This window comes from Tamandua tetradactyla, chromosome 14 (genome assembly GCF_023851605.1).
Source record: "Tamandua tetradactyla isolate mTamTet1 chromosome 14, mTamTet1.pri, whole genome shotgun sequence".
Classification (NCBI taxonomy): domain Eukaryota; kingdom Metazoa; phylum Chordata; class Mammalia; order Pilosa; family Myrmecophagidae; genus Tamandua; species Tamandua tetradactyla.
The window spans coordinates 65496405-65514169 of record NC_135340.1 but is presented as its reverse complement, the minus strand read 5'-3'; the positions used below and the strand labels follow the sequence as shown (position 1 = coordinate 65514169).

General features: G+C 41.2%; 1 long non-coding RNA gene across 1 annotated transcript in view; it reads left to right on the top strand.

Moving 5' to 3' along the window:
* Positions 1-9917: 9917 nt before the first annotated feature.
* The window catches only part of LOC143656107 (uncharacterized), a 64407-nt gene continuing 56559 nt past the window's right edge, over positions 9918-17765 (top strand). Inside the window, exon 1 of the long non-coding RNA XR_013162395.1 lies at positions 9918-10023. This is a non-coding gene — a long non-coding RNA (uncharacterized LOC143656107). The remainder of the gene's footprint in view (positions 10024-17765) is intronic.

Sequence of the window (17765 nt, the reverse complement as noted above, 5' to 3'; positions counted from 1 at the left end):
TGTCTTCCACCATGGCTGTACCATTATACAGTTCCATTAGCAGTGAATAAGTGTTCCAATTTTTCCACATCCTCCCCAACATTTGTAGTTTCCTGTTTGTTTAATAGTAGCCTTTCTTATAGGTGTGAGATGATATTTCATTGTAGCTTTGATTTGCATTCCCCTTATAGCTAATGAAGATGAACATCTCTTCATGTGTTTTTTAGCCATTTTGGAAAATGCCTACTGGAAAATGCCTATTCACGTCTTTTGCCCATTTTATAATTGGTTTGTTTGTTGTTTTTGTTGTTGAATTGTATGATTTCTTTATATACGCTGGATATCAAACACTTATCCGATATGTGGTTTCCAAATATTGTCTCCCTTTGAGTTAGCTGTCTTTTCACCTTTTTACAAAGTCCTTTGAGGCACAGAAGCATTTGATTTTGAGGAGTTCCTATTTATCTATTTTTTCCTTTCATTGCTTGTGCTCTGGGTGTAAAATTTAAGAAGCTACCTCCTATTACTAGGTCTTGAAGATGTTTCTCTATATTTTCTTCTAGGAATTTTATGTTACTGGCTCTTATATTTAGGTCTTTGATCTATTTTGAGTTAATTTTTGTATAGAGTGTAAGGTAGGGGTCCTCTTTCATTCTTTTGGCTACTGATATCCAGTTCTCCCAGGCCCATTTATTGAAAAGAAATTCTGTCCCAGTTCAGTGGATTTGGGGACCTTGTCAAAGATCAACTGACTATAGATTTGGTGGTCTATTTCTGCACTCTCAGTTTGATTCCATTGATCAACATGTCTGTCTTTGTGCCAGTACCATGCTGTTTTGACTACTGTGACTTTATAATAAGCTTTAAATCAATATGTTTACCCGTCCCATTTCGTTATTTTTAGAATATTTTTGGCTATTCAAAATCTCTTTTCCTTTCAAATATATTTGATAACTAGCTTTCCCAAGCCTTCAAAGTAGGTTATTGGAATTTTGATCGGTATTGAGTCAAATCTATAGATCAATTTGGGTAGAACTGACATCTTTATGATATTTAACCTTCCTATCCATGAGCATGGAATGTCTTTCCACCTATTTGATCTTTGATTTCTTTTAGCATGTTTTGTAGTTTTCTGTGTCTAGGTCCATACATCCATGGTTAAGTTTATTATTAGATACTTGATTATTTTAATTGTTATTTTGAATGGAATTTTTTCCTTAATTATCTCCTCAGTTAAGGCATTACCTGTGCATGAAAATGTTACTGGTTTTTGCACATTATCTTGTATCCCACCACTTTCCTGTAGGTGTTTATTAGCTCAAGTAGCTTTGCATAGATTTCTCAGGATTTTCCAAGTATAATAAGATCATATCTTCTGCAAATAATGAAAGTTTAATACTTGTTTTCTGATTTGGATGCCCTTTATTTCTTTTTCTTGCCTGATTCCTCTAGCTAAAACTTCTAGCACAATATTGAATAATAGTGATAACAGTGGGTATCCTTGTCTCATTCCCTATCTTAGGGGGAATGCTTTTGTTTCTCACCCTTAAGTGTGTTGCTGGCTGTGGGTTTTTCATATATGCCCTATTTCATGTGGAGGAAGTTTCCTTTGATTCCTGCCTTTGAGGTGTTTTTATCAGAAAAGGATGCTGAATTTTGTCAAGTGCCTTTTCAGCATCTATTGAGATGATGGTGTGATTTTTTGCTTCGATTTGTTAATGTGCTCTATTACATTGATTGATTTTCTTGTGTTGAACAACCCTTGCATGCCTGGTATAAACCCCATTTGGTCCTGGTGTGTAATTCTTTTAATGTGTTGTTGGATTTGATTTGCAGGTATTTTGTTGAGATTTTTTTTGCATCTATATTCATTAGGGAGATTGACCTGCAGTTTTCCTTTCTTGTTTTATCTGGTTTTGGTATTAAAGTGATGTTAGCTTCATAAAACGAGTTAGGTAGTGATCCTTCTTTCTCAATTTTTTGGAACAGTTTGAGCAGGATTGGTGATGGTTCTTTTTGGAATGTTTGGTAAAATTCCCCTGTGAAGCCATCTGGCCCTCCTTGGCTTTTCTTTGTAAGAAGACTTTTGATGACTGAATCTCTTTATTTGCGGTTGGTTGGTTGAGATCTTCTATTTCTTCTCAAGTCAGTGTAGCTTGTTTGCGTTTTTTCCATTCATCTAAGTTGGATTTGTCCATTTCATTTAAGTTGTCTAGTTTGTTGGCATATGATTTTTTTTTATTTCTTTAAGGTCCATGGTAATGATCCCCTCTCATTTCTGCCTTTGTTTATTTGCATCCTCTCTCTTTTTTTCTTTGTTAGCCTAGCCAGGGGTTCATCGATTTTATTGTTTTTCTTAAAGAAGCAACTTTTGATTTTGTTGATTCTTTCTATTGATTTTTTGTACTCCAATTCATTTATTTCTACTTTGATCTTTGTTATTTCTCTTTCTCTGTTTGCTTTGGTGTTAGTTTGCTGCTCTTTCTCTAGTTCCTCCAGCTATGTAGTTAAGTCCTCAATTTTTTCTTTTTCTTCTTTTTTTTGGGGGGTCGGGTGGGGGGAGGAGTGCATGGTCCAGGAATCATACCCAGATTTCCCGCATGGAAGGTGAGCATTATATCACTGAACCACCCGTGTGCATCCTTCTTCTTTTTTAATAATACATTTAGGGCAATAAATTTCCCTCTCAGCACTGCCTTTGCCACATCCCACAAGTTCTGATATGTTGTATTCTCATTTTCCATTCATCTCCAGATATTTACTGATTTATCTTGCAATTTCTTCTTTGACCCACTGATTGTTCAAGGGTGTGTTATTTAATCTCCATGTTGATTTGTGAAAGTTCTGGTTCTTCAGTCATATTGATTTCCATTCATTCCATTGTGGTTAGAGAAAGTTCTTTGAATAATTTCATTCTTTTAAAATTTATTAAGACCTGTTTTGTGCCCCAGCATATGATCTATCTTGGAGAATGTTCTGTGAGCACTGGAGAAGAATGTATGTCCTGGTGTTTTGGGGTGTAATGATCTATATATGTTAGGTCTAATTTATTTATCACATTGGTTAGTTCTCTATTTCCTTACTGATCCTCTGTCTGGTTGTTCTATCTATGAAGGAGAGTGGTTTATTGAAGTGTCCCACTATTATTGTTGAAACATCTGTTGCTCCCTTCAGTTTTGTCAGTGTTTGCCTGGTGTAAATAGGAGCTCCGTGACTGGTAGCATAAACATTTGTAATTGTTATTTCTTCTTTGTGAATTGTCCCTTCTACTAATATGTAGTGTCCTTTCTTGTCTCTTATGGCATCTTTACATTTAAAGTCTATTTTATCTGATTTAGTATAGCTATTCCTGCTCTCTTTCATTTACAGCTTGCATAGAACACTTTTTTCCATCTTTTCACTTTCAATCTAATTGTATCCTTGGATCTAAGATGAGTCTCTTGTAAGCTGCATATAGAAGGATCATATTTTTTAATCCATTCTGCCAATATGTTTCTTTTAATTGGTGAGTTTATTTCAAAGTTATTACTATAAAGGCAGTCATGAAGTGAGTCCAGCCGGCCTGGTTATATGTTTGTCCCAATGCTTCCAGCTAAGGGATAGCAGCATGAAGTAGGCAGAGTTGGTTTTCATGAAAGTTAGAATTTTGCCAGGGAGTACCATGAAAGGAAAGGAGGCAAAGGAGTTGAGGGTGTATGCCTCAGCCACGAATGGAAGTTGAGTAGGAGGAAAGCGTGTACATGTGATGGGAGTGAGGGGTGATGGAAGTGTCAGGATGAATGAACTTTAGGTTTCAATGCAATTGAGGAAGTTATTTGAGAAAATATTGGCTATACATATCTATATTTTAGGTGTTTTAAAGTGGGACATTTCCTCATCATCTTCCCGTTTTGCTCTACTTTTTTCCTGTATATTTTTCTTTCTCTTCCTTTCCACAGTTTAAGCAGTAGTTTTATGAGATGAAGAACATTGCTACCTACTTTGCTTCTACAGAAGGAGAGAAATAGACATCCCTTCCAGTGCACATGCTTGTTGATGTAGGAGTTAAATGGCGTTGTTTGGAAGTCCTTTAACATCATCCAGATTTGGTTTAGAGATAGGATTATGCTGCCGTCCTTTATTTTTCTCCTTCATTTACAAAGAGCCTCTTATCTCAGACATTCTGGTGGTTTGTTGGAATTTTCTAGTTAATGCACACAGGCCAAAACAGAGCAATGTGGCGGGAGAGCTGTAACCTGACACTTCAGGTGGGGGAAGGATCCTGACAAAATTAGGTCCCCAGGCCAAAGTTTCTTGCTAAGGTTCTTTTCTTTTTTTTTAATAATTTTTTTTTTTAAATACCCTTGCTATGTTCTTAATTGAACACCGTCTCATCTGAATGGCTGCAGGGGTTCACATGACCGCTGTGGGTTGGGTAGTTGGTTGTGCTGGTCTTTCACCTGCCTGAAAACTATCTTAAAACCAAGCTCTGCTGCACTGCAGCAAAGCAATTCTAGACGAAGTGTCCTCTGCCTATTTGGTCTAATGCTGTCAATGCCTCTGGTTTTTTAAAAGCTGACCTTATATCAATGCTAATCATGTTTATTCTTCCATATTTTTACTCATACTGGCTACTAAGGGAAATTTCCCTGTTGGGAAGTAATTCACTGCTTGTTGCTGTAAACACAATTTTTAAATTGCTCTGTTATCAGAAGAAAAATAAGACATGATAACAGAGGGCTTAAGTCTTGACTTGACTTGGTGTGTGTGTGTGTGTGTGTATGTTTTAATTTCAGGAAAGCACAACTTTTTAAGGTGCTTGAATTACCTGAATTCAAATCCCTCATCTTTCTTGGTACTGTGGACTGGTGGAAAGAGGAAAAGGGCTAGTCAGAAGGCTCCAATCCCAATTCTGACTTTTACCACCTGCATCATCACAGTTTATATTATTCTTAATTTATAGCCACAATTTCCTCATCTGCAAAATGTTAAGAAACATAACTATGCCACAGATAAATCAGATAATGAATGTAAAAAGCACTTTGTAAACAGTAAAATATTGTGAAAATACGTTTAATTTCAGAGTTTGCTCCCAAATGTCTCATGTTAACTTGTTGAGGGTCCTCTCTGGGCCCCTGACCTTCATCCTCGCTCTCCTTCCTCAACTTCCCTCTTCTTTCCCTAGTGCTCTGCTGTATTCCACGTCATATTACCATAGCACAAATCTCAAAGACTACACAAAACCAAAAATTCGGCCAAAGAAGAAATTAGTACTATTATAAAGAGACCTTCTTCTTGTGACATACATTTCTTAGAGGACACTGTAAGACAGGGCAAAGGAGTAAAGGAAAAATAGATGGATGCTGGAGATGCCAGTGACAAGAAGGCAGGAGTGGGCAGAAGGAAGAGCAGAGGAGGCAGGAAACAGGCAACTGAAAAGAAAGGAGCTCAAATCTCCCATCATCCCCAAGTCTTTAAACCCAACTGGGAGTGGAGAAGGAGTGCATAATTCCAATAAATTGTAATGGTATATAAAGGGGCGATTGCACAGAAAAGAGCAAAGTAAGCACAAGAGAAGAAAATTGTTTTTCAGGCATTCAGGCCGGGGAGAGGGCACCTGCAGATGGGAACTGTGATAAATTGAAATTACAATACAGTGTAAACTGCTGAGACTGGTTTAATAAGAGTATCTGATTTCTACAGCCAATTACTGGAAGGAAAGCATAATCACTGGTATATTTGTACTGGATAAAACTGCTATGGCTGATACAATGTAGAAAAGAGACTTGCCTAAAATATGTTTGGAGCTCACTCTCTCACACTCTACGCATGTGAGAGAGAATGTGGGAGATGACCTTGGAGCAATACACATTCCCATATGCATGTTTCCCATAGAAGTCAAACGTAGTCTAATTTAGCAGAAGCTCACAAGTAGGAAGACAGGTTTTTCTGATAGACAATGAGTGTGGGAATTGAAAGAATGAAGAAGTTGGAGAAGGAATAACTAACCAGCACGGTTTGGGCTGGGATTCACAGAGGGAGCTGAGTGACCTGGAAGGAATAGCCATCCTATTAAAGACTAGACTCTGACTGATGAAATTTCCTAAGTGAGTAAACCGCTAATACCTAATCTATCTTGTCATCAAAGGGAGTTGCACAAGCCCATTTGTTTCTAGGTTCCTATAGAAACATCATCAACCAGTCCCCAATCTCTTCCTGCATACACATACAGGATAACTTTCTCTGAACCTGAATAAAGGCAGCAGCAGACAGTAGGTCCTAGTTTCACCCCCTCACAAGACTATTCCAGAATCCAACCTTAGCAGTAGCCTCCAGGAGAGCAGGGTAAGGTTGGGAAGTTAATATTCTGCATTTTCAAGCTGCCTAGGTACAAAATCATGGAGAAACACTATTTCTGTTATCACATTCCAAAAGTATTCTGTGACCCATCCCATTCTTATTTCTTGATTGGTCCTGTTCTTTCTGATCACATCCATCTCATCTCAGGCAAACCTAGCCCCTGTGACTCCACTGGGAACACTAGGATGAGTTTTCCCACAGAAGCACTGGTTTGAGATTTACCAAGTCCCTTTCACTCCTGCTTAGAATGATCTGAAATCACATACTTTATGCAAAATTGACCGTAGGTGCCTTCACTAAAGATTGAGCAATATGCCAGTAAAAAGAGAGATCTCTTATATTGTCTGGGAAAGACCAGCCTTTCTCTCCAAAAGGATTCGGGTAAATAATCTTGCTCCCAGACTTCTGGGCAACTTTCAAGGACAAAGTTTCTCTGCTTATGCTTTATGACCAACAGCAAGAGAATACTAAAATATTCTAGGCTATCCCCTGAGTCGCAAAACTGGGGCTTGATGACTTCTGAGGTCTGATCTACTGGAAGCTTAAGTATCCTAAGGCTGTGGCTACTGTCTTTACATATATCCCAACAAGTTCGGCAACTTTCATGTTGCCATATTCCTAGGTCGTTGTGTAAGAGTGATTTTACCCCCAAAGGGATATGTGACAATGTCTGGAGACATTTTGATAGTCACAACTTGGTGGGGGTGGGGTATGGTGTTATTGATATCTACTGGGTAGCAGCCGAGGATGCTGCTAAACATCCTACAATGCACAGGACAGCATCCCACACACACAACAAAGAATTATCTGGCCCAAAATGTCAACAGTGCCACTACTGAAAAACTCTGTGCTAGATTAAAGGAGACTGGAAAGACATAGCAATCTAATTAAGTATGTGGGCCTTATTTGGGTCCTGATTTAAATAAACTCAAAATATCAAAAGCCATTTCTTATACAACCAGGCAAATTTGAAAATAGACTGGATACTAGATAACACTTAAGAATTAGTGTTGGGTATTGTGTGGTATCCAATAAAATGATATAATTTTTGGAGATGCATGCTATAGTACCTATGGATAAAATAATATGACATCTAGGATTTTATTTAAACTATTTCAGCAAAAAAATAGATGAAACAAGTATGGAAAAATATTTTATAATTCTAGGATCTTGGTGATGGCTTTCTGGAAGTTCCCCTTATTTTTGTGTGAGTTGAATTAAATTTTTCATTGAAACACAAGGGATATTCAGAATGAAGGAATTTATTCCAGAAGGAAGGAATAAACAAGAAACAATAATTAGTTTTGTGTGGACACTATATTCAGACCAAATAACATGGTAAACACTGGTGCTTATGCAGATCCTCAGTGTAATGAAACACATAGTGACCAGGCACTTTGAACAGCAATTCAGTGAGAAGAAGCAAGCCTCTGTAAAGATTGGATAGCATCCCCCTCCCCATATTTATGTTCACCTGAAACCTCAAAATGTGACCTTATTTTGTACCAGGGTCTTTACAGATGTAATTAGGATAAAGATCTTGAAATGAGATAATTCTGGATTAGCCTGGGTCCTAAATCCAATGATAGGGTCATTATAAGAGACAGAAAAGGAGACGACCCAGAAGCACACAAAAGAGAAGGCTATGTAAAGGTGGAGGTAGGGATTGGAGTGATGTGTTCACAAGCCAAGGAGCACCAAAGATTGCCAGCAGCCACCAGATGTTAGTAAAGAGGCATGGAACAAATTCATCCTCAGAACTTCCAGAAGGAGCCAACCCTGCCAAAACCTTGATTTTGGACTTCTGTTTCCCAGAACTGTGAGAGAATAAATTTGTATTCTTAAAAGTTACTCAGTAACTGTTATGTCAATCCTAGGAAATTAATACCTCCATGCTCACTAAAAGACACTGTGCCAGTTTGAATCTGTTGTGAACCCCAGAAAAGTCAAGTTCTTTAATCCTCATTCGAAATTGTTAGGTGGGATCTTTTCAGTTGTTTCCATAGTGTTGTGACCTACCCAGTTGTGGGTGATAACTTTTGGTTAGAAGGCTCTATGGAGAGGTGTCTCCACCCATTCAAGGTGGTGTTGCTTACTGGATCCCTTTAAGAGGAAACCATTTTGAAAAAGCTACAGAGCCCACAGAGCCCAGAGTGCCAATAGAGCCCACACAGCCAGAGACATTTGGAGATGCAGAAGGAAAATGTCCCTGGAGAAGTTATTGAAGAAGACTGGAGAGAAAGCTACCAGATGTCACCATGTGCTCTACCAGCTGAGACACAAACCCTGAACTTCATTGGCCTTTTCCTTGGAGTTTAGGTATATTTCTCCGGATGCCTTAATTTGGATTATTTCGTGACCTTAGAACTATAAACTTGCAACTTTATAAATTTCCTCTTTAAAAGCTATTCAAGTTCTGGTATATTGCATTCTAGCAGCTTCAACAAATGAAAACAGACACTATGTTGGAAAAATGTACTTTGGTGAGTACATTCTAGTTAAGAAGCTATAGTTATACTTTTATTTCAAACTGTTGCAAAGGATTTGTTCTTTTACCTTGCAGAAAGAGACACACTGGAAATAGTTAGGTTCATTTGATATGTTATGAGTTGCATGGGAAGACTTACAAAAATTAAAAGGGTCATGACCAAAGCAGGAAAAGAAATGTAACAACATAAGGTATCAGTGGTTAAGAGAGTTTAAGTAGAGTCCAGAGGCTATTCTGGAGGCTACTTTTACACAATCTTCAGCTACATACTGCTAATTGCCACGGTTTGTCAAACCCCAATCAAAATCATTCCTGCTAATTCTAAAAAATGCCTAGGGCTCTGTCTGAGATTCTACAAAGTTTCACACACTAAGATTACTTTTCAAAAATCTATAATCTTCAAATGATTCCTAGGCCAGATAAATCCTGAAACTCATAGGGACCAGCCTCTCCAAGAACATCAACTAGTTCCATCCCCCATCCTATATTGTTGACACCCCTTTCCAACATGAAAAAGTTAGAATGGACATGTTCCAGATAACCTTAAAGACTGGGAGAAGGATCAAAGAAGAAGGAGGAGTTATAACAGAGAAGTTAGGATTTAACAAATGAGTATGACTGCTGAATCATTATATTGCTATTTCTTTTTAGTCTCCAGTGCTTTGGAGCAGCTAGAAGAAAAAACCTGAAATTGTGAAACTGTAACCTATACCAAATGTTGAAATCTGTTCTAGAACTACCTGTTACAATGCAGTTTGAAATTTATTGCTTTTTTTGTATATATGTTATATTTCACAATTAAAAATGTTAAAAATAAAAATTAATTAAAAGGGATTTTCTAACCTTGTGTTGGTTGAATTTGCATGGGTGAAATTTGTATGATATTCACGTATTTAGAGATTGTATAAAATATCTAGGGATTTGACAATGCTCCCACTGTCCATGTTATGTCCTGATACTGATCTGCATGACATTTAACAATAGTTTTGTGTTGTTGATGGTTTTACTTATTCTTAGAAAAATATTACATGTCACAAAAACAACCAAATTTCCCTGTCAGTTACATTGTTTAACTCTGTTGCATCTCTTAAAGTTTCAGCAGTCAGTTTTAGGTCAGAGCATCATTTCAACAAAATGGGACTTAAAAAGAGAAGCAGAGAAAGTACGTAAACTATGTCCGACCTGTAAATTAACATAAACCTGGTACAAGCGTAAAGGTAAGACAGGACAAAACTTCTTTTATCATCTGTGGTTGATGATCTCAATATAAGTTAACTGGCAAGTGATTCTATTTCTGGAAATAGCTTCATTTTGAAAGTGCCCCTAAGGGAATTAGGGCCTACATTGTAATCTCTTGTAGCAGTCACATTTCTTCCTGGGCTTTGGTTGTTATTTCTACATTTTGAGGTGCTTTGCTTCTTATGTGACCCAGTAGCTCCCTGGGACTTTGAGCATCTATGCAACATCTGAGGCTGAGTTGGAGTTCTCCGGCTCTGTAAATACTAAGGGAGCAGTGTTACTCCACACAGCAACTGTTGAGGAAACTGAAAAATGCATCAGACTTTGATTGGGAATGTGAATGAGGCTGATCTGGTTAGGACTAAGGAGAATCAGAATACAGGATAAAAGTGTGATGTTATTTGTATTTTGGGACTTTAATTTCTGTGTGAGACCAAAGGAGGAGAGACTTATTTTGTCCCCAAATTTAAACTTTTTGTGGCATGCAATCTGATTAAACCTGTCCGGTCAGTTTATTTAAACACATAACAGCTTTATTTGACAAGAAATCTAGCATAGGGAATAAGAGCTTGGTATTCTGTACAGATTAATGTAATATCCTGAAGCTTTTCATAGTGATTTGGCACTTGTATGTCCCCTAATCATGATCCTTCTACTTCTTTTATTTAAAACTATAATTTTCAATTTATGTGTTAGGTTTGTTTCTCAGAGACTTAAAGCCTCCAATTGTTTCTGTTCCCGTTAAGTCTTGAAACCCAAGGATACTAGTCCCTCCAAGAATGACAATCAGTAACCCATAAATATCTTCGACTGCAAGTAAAATAATTCCATTCTTCTATCCTACAAAATCTATGACCTTCCTCGACCCAAAGCAGCCAGTATGGTCATCATCCTAGATCCCTCAAGACTTAAGAAATGAACAAAAATAAGGGGGTGGGGGGTGGGGAGCAGGGGTTGTAACCACTGTCTACAGCGGTTTTATTTCTTATTGTAACAGCTACTTTAGCTTAGTTGCACTCCTTTATATGATATTGTAATTGTTTATACTTGTTGTAGTGGTTACTTTAGCTTATTGCCATTTAACCAAGTGATTTATATTTGTTATGGCAATGGTAACAAATCCACCTCCCTTATTTTAATCCCATAAAAATTCTAAACCCTTTAGGTTTGGGGGACAGATTTGAACTGTCTCCTGTTCAAAACAGGAGTTTCCTTTTGCCATGCCAGTCAACTTGCATTAAAGCTTTTTCTTTTCTCAAAATCCCAATGTCATGGCTTGGACTTCCGTGTGCTTCAGGTATGAGCCCTTCTTGATACCAATATTTGCTGAAGAACAAGATTTTTCTTATTCCTTTTTTTTTTTTTTGAGAAAAATGAACACTGAAAAGTTTTAATATCATGAAAAACTATTGAGCTAACAGTGGAGGAACCTTCTAGTGCCACCTCTTGTTTCTCTGCAATTTCAAAAAGACTGTCACTTTTTACAACTCAATTTATTTGATGACTGTGCCTTTCAGATTAGTAGGTAGCAAATGATCTTCTATTTGCAATCTTCCTTAACTTGTTATCATGCAATGTCCAGACACCAAATGAGACCTCCTTAGCGGTAGCTGCAGAGATGGGTGTGTTTCTCACGGTTCTTGGTAACACTGGGGCAAAGTCAAAGCCACATTTGCACTGACCAAATAGAATCCTATTGTCCGTTGGAAAGCAGCTATGAAGAAAACATTGTAAGAAGCATTACAAGATACGAGTATGGACCACAGTGAGAATGATTTTCACTGGTATGAGCAAATTCTCACAGAACTACCCTAATGAATGAGAAGAAATGGCTGTAAGCAAATAGATTCACAGATGGCCTTCATTTGGTCATTAATTCACCCATTCTCTCCATTCATTCATGCACTCATCAAATATCTATTTATTAAATGCTTTGCCCTAAAATATAACTAGGACTTTTTAGATTCTTTTTACATTCTTATCCAGAGTAAATTTGGTAAGGTGGGGAATTTGTAGGTGGGAAAATTTTGTGGGTGAGGAAAAGTTTACTATGGAGATTTTGCGCTTTACTTTGAAGGAGCTATTGTCTTCTGGATTCTTCATAAGTTAACTTTACATTTCACCTAACAGTGGGCTAACAATAGTAATAACAGCAAATGGGACTTTTCTGCTTTCTCAGAATTTTATCTAAGGCCTCAAAGTTGAAGACAAAGGACAACTAACCCAAAATGGGCAGCAAGGTGCTAGAAATATTTTTGCAGGATTTATAAAAAAAGGTAAAACTCTTATCCACACATAATCCATATGTGAAAACAGCAAAGAATTGTTAGGTAAGGACTTTTTGAAGGGAATTCATAGAGGTAGAGGGTGTTGAGATTTTTCTCCTTGGGAACTGTCCTTATAGATGTGCTAAGTTTACATTGCACAACTCCAGGGGGAACCATTCACTAAATAGTCATTGTAGATTTGTATAGTACTATGAGAATTTTCCAGCAGATGGCAGTAATGTATCTAGAGGAAGAAGGTCATTTTCCTAATTTACACAAGGTTATCATAAGAGCTAGCAAAGGCAGTGTTCTACTTTTCCTTCTCTGCCACACCCTCCCCCAAACAAAATATGCAGAGTTCTAAGAGAACCTTCATAGGTATTTGGGTTGTCTGCAACAGGAGAAATTAGCATTTGACTCCGTAACTGAATGTTGGCTGAGCTACAGAAACTCTTAGGCCTAATCCAGAGTAGAGGCTCAGGGAGGTGCTGGGAGAAACTGACTTTATCTGCCTTTTATCTAGAAAAGTGTGAAGGCAGAGACTGGCCAGAGGTACCACGACAGTAAGAAAAGTGGGGTGGGGCAGTTGCAGAGCTGACGAAGCCAGATGTTCACCACTTGGCAGGGCAACATTATATGAGTTCCTGGGCCAAAAGGACATCCTTGCAGGTAGCCAGGCTTGAGGCTGTCTGAAAGAACCTTGCCTGAGGGAACTGACCTCTAAGTGGCAGCTCCCTGCCCCCTCCCAAGAAAAAGGAAATGTATCATTAGAGGACAGAAAGTAAGAGGGAATCACCAAGATCATCTTTGGCACAGAAAGGTGCATGTGGAGTTCTACCATAGGGTCACCAAAGAACCCACAAAACTGCCCCAGAAAGGAGAGATATCTGGATCCCCACAGCTACAAAGGGCATTCCACAGCCCAGAGAAAACTATAGACAGCACCAGCCTAGGCTCAATTATCTGTGATCTATTCACCCCTCCCCACCCTGAAGGAGCCAGAAGTCGTAGCAGAAAAGGAACAAGTAAAGTCAAGTCTAAAGCATGTTCCACCTCCCCTTCTTCAAAGAGGGAAGGGGTGAGAGTGAAACTGAGATTTAAATTGGATGCAGGATTACTGCTGTTTTGCCTTAGAATTGATTAGATTTTTAATATCTAAGTATGAAACTATTCTAATAACTGAGAATGATTAGAAAGCTACAGGATATCTCCAAACTTCAGTAAGAGAGGGGAACTCTGACAGAGAACAGCTGAAAATTTAAAACCATTTCCTGCTTACATCCTAATGAATTCAGCAGCCCACTGGATAAATTGACTACATAGACAATTCTTTTTATTAAATCAATAGTCGTAGTTTAAAAAAATTAGAAAGGGATTTTGTTTATATAAGTAGCCACTACTTTCTTAACACTTGTCTCTCAAATCCTTGTCCTTGTCCTCTGCTTCTGAGCCTCCATTGATATTTATTCTCCTTCTTACATTTCCTACAGCCACACCCTGTTATTCATCTTCATTATTTTTCCTCCTCACAACTCAGACCAGAGTGGGTTCTCCACACCTCCCTGAAAGTCCCCACAGCCATCATCACACACTGTCTGAAAGGTTTAGGAGGCGAAAGGGTGAGAAAGAAGAAAAGTAGACCAGGAAATTTAAAGTGGGGGGGGGATATTTCTGCACTCCCGGGCAGAACTCACCAAACCCAAGATGGAGGGAGGTGAGTGCGCGCGTGGGCTTTGGCACAGGCAGCTTTTAAGGATGGAGGTCAGGTGACGTCCGGAAGGGGCGGCTCATTAGTTCTGGAATTCAGGCTGGGAGGGGTGACACAGCCTCCGCAGCTCCAGTTGCAGTGCCCTTCCCCGTTCCCCCGACCTAACATTCCAGCCTTTTTGTGATAACAGGGCGCCGAGATCTTTCTGGCTACTTCCTGCTGTAATGGGGCGGCATGGGGATATAGGCTGGAACCGTCATGGCCAGGGGAGTGGGGGGGCTGGCTGTAGGAATCTGGTGAGGAGGGCAGGTGATGATAATGATGCAGGAGCATTTGGTTGACTGCTCCCGGGGATGGTTCCTTCATGCATCCCTGAAGGAAGCTGAGGAGGCAGGGAGCTAGGAGGAAAAAGAGACAGATTAGGATAACTGGTCCTAGTAGCGGGAGGAGCCATGTTGCCAAAGGAGAAGAAAACCAGCTTAAGGCAGAGTTGGTTCCTTGTTTTCTGTGGTAGAGATCGTCTCTTAGTTTGTTTAGGGTTTGAATATTTTGTTCCACCAGACCCACTCGTTGACATAATAGCAGCATTCCTCTTGGAGGAATACACATGTTCCTCCCTTTTCAGCTGTCAGCAGGTCTAAGGCCTGTCGATTTTGAAGAGTTACCTGGGCTGGTGAGGTGAGTTGGCGTTGTAGAGAGGAAAGGGATTCTGATGTTGATTCCAGGGCTACCTGTAGTTGAGTTTCAAAGTTTTGAGAGGTTAAAATACCATGTCCCAGCGCCCCTCCCACTGTGGCTGAGGCTGTGACTGCAGCGGTTAGGCTGATGCCTACTAGGATAGGAAGAAAGGCAGCCCTTTTTGAGTGAGGAGAGGGCAGTAGCCAGGTTAGTTCAGACTCCCCATAGAGGGTCAATTGAGGAACAATAGTTACCAGGAAGCATGGTCCTGGGGCAGTGGAGTTAAGGCACTTGGTAAGAGTCCCATTACACCAGAAATATTGTCCTTTGGGGGCATGGGTGGTGTTGTGGATAGTGACGTTAGTCTGGCACTTGCTATGAAGTTTTGTTTGAGGGTTTTTTATCCAGTGTTGTGAGGCTCCTAATTTGGCAAGAAGATGTTGCCCCATTAGTGGGCTGGGGCAAGAAGGCATTACTAAGAAAGAATGTGTAATGGGGTACCCTTCTATTAAACATGTAAGTGGCCCAGTAGTTAAGGGGTGCGAAGGACGGCCGTCTATGCCCATAACCGTGACCTGGGAAGGAAGGAGTTGACCTGAGTAAGAGGGGAGGACAGAAAAGGTAACCCCTGTGTCCAGTAAAAAGGAGGTGGACTTACCCACTACCTTGATTGTTACCCTGGGCTCGACGAAGGTGATCGGGGTCACTGAGGCCGGGCGTCGTCAGTCGTCGCTGGCCAGGCCCAGGACTGCTAGCGGTGGGTTAGGGGTTGGAAGGACGGCCCCCCATGGCCAGGCGCCGAGGGGCAGTCACTTTTCCAATGTCCCTTTGTACCACAGAGAGGGCATGGTCCCTTGGGTGGTTGAGGATCGGGGCACTGGCAGGACCAGTGTCCTTCGAGGCCACATTTGAAGCACTTTCCTGGTGGTGGATTAGTCGTAGCCGCTTCTTCTCCATTGAAGTGAGCTACAGAGCCACAATCAGGGATTGGGTTTGTAAATTCGGCTTTCGGTGGTCCCGGGATTCCTTTTTTGCCCTCTCTAGTTTATCACGAGTTTTTAAAAATTTTAAAGGCTGTGTTTACCAGGTCACGGATAGGGGGCTGAGGAGCTTCCTCAATTTTTCTAAGTTTACGCCTTATATTTGGAGTCGAGTGGGATCTAAAGCGTGTGGCTAAAACAGTTTTACCAGCCTCTGAGTTGGGGTCTGGGCGGGTATATTGGGAGAGGGCTTCTGTGAGCCGGTGTAGAAAAGCGGCCGGGTTTTCATCAGGACCCTGGGTAATTTTCCTTAGCTTATGGAAGTTTACTATTTTATGTGAAGCTTTCTGCATGCTGGCTATGAGGCATGTAAGCATTTTGTCCTGTCTAGTCTGCCTGTTCCTCCCTGTTGGAATGTCAGCCTGATATTCCCACCCTGGCTCTTGGTCTGGCACTGCCTCAGCTCCTACCGGCATGGTGTGGTCGGTTATATGCACCTGGTTAGCATGAGCCCCGGCTGCATTGAAAATGTGGTCCATTTCATCTGTAGTTAGGGAAGAAGAGCAGATTACATGAATGTTATGCCAGGTTAAATCGTAGGCATTAGCTAGATATTGAAATTCCTTAGTATAGGCGGTTGGGTTGCTGGAGAATGAACCTAGCCATTTCTCAATATTAGAGAAGTCAGCTAGGGAGAAAGGGGTGTGTACTCAAACCCCTCAGGTCCCACAACTTCCCGTTGTGGACAGTAAAGAGTTCTTTGAGCGGGTATGAGAGCTTATAGGTGAGGAGGGCAAGGCTGTTGAGGACAGTGGGGGACTGGATGGACATGGAAGGGGAGGGTAAGATAGCGGCTGGAATGCTGCCGGGGGGGGGGGGGGGGGGGGGGGGGGAGGAAGGGGGGGGAAGATGGCGGCTGGAGTGCTGCCAGTGGAGGAGGAGGAAGAGAAAGGCAAGATGGCAGTGGGAGTGCTGCTGGCACGGAAGGGGAGAGAGGAAGGCAAGATGGCAGCTGGGACGTCACCAGAACAGAAGGAGGAAGAGAAGGAGAAGATGGCGACTGAGATGTCACCGAAGCAGAAGGGGGGAGGGAAAGGCAAGATGGCGACTGGAGCGCCGCTGGAGGGAGAGGAGGGTAGAGCGACGGAGAGGAGGATACAAAGGGAAGGGTGGGAGCACAGAAGGAAAAAAGCCTGGACATAAGGAATTTCGGCCCATTTGTTGTTCCTCTGACAAGTTGCAGAGGTTCATAAGGATATTAAAATCAAAAGTCCCATCCTCAGGCCAATGAGAATCATTATCCAATTGATAGAATAAGGTTTGGTTTTTGAGGATTTATTGCCCATACTGATGGGTCTCAAAGGAGAAAGGACTGGTCCAGGGGGTGTCGGCGTCCCAACGCCCTGAGAGAGTCCTTGGAGCTCTTACGAGCGGGGGCTCGTCTCCCCAGGGGACATCTCACCCTGGTTTGAGGCCCTTTCAGGTCCTGGACCTGAATTTGGGAGGGAAACAAGAAGCGGAGCGTCCCCACAGCTTTTCGAGTCCTGGTAAAAGGGTATGAGGCTTGCGGGTGTCCCCGTTCACCTCAGCCCTCGGAAGAGAACCTGACGTGAATTCACGATTTTTGGAGAGTAATTAACGGACAGGCTCTCGGAACGGTGAGACCCTGCAGCAGGGCTAGTAGGGAAGGGACTTACCCAGTCCGTGGTGGATGTAGCAGCGGGCCAAAGGATCCCTTGTCGCTGGCCATGTGGAGAAAGGAGGAGAGAGGAAGCCGGGGCACCTCTGGCCAGGCAGGTGGCACCTGTGCTCCTCTCCTGGGTTTCAGCACCAGATGAAAGGTTTAGGAGGAGAAAGGGTGAGAAAGAAGAAAAGTAGACCAGGAAATTTAAAGTGTTGGTGGGGGGTGTATTTCTGTGCTCCCGGGCAGAACTCACCAAACCCAAGATGGAAGGAGGTGAGTGCGTGCGTGGGCTTTGGCACAGGCAGCTTTTAAGGATGGAGGTCAGGTGACGTCCGGAAGGGGCAGCTCATTAGTTCTGGAATTCAGGCTGGGAGGGGTGACACAGCCTCCGCAGCTCCAGTTG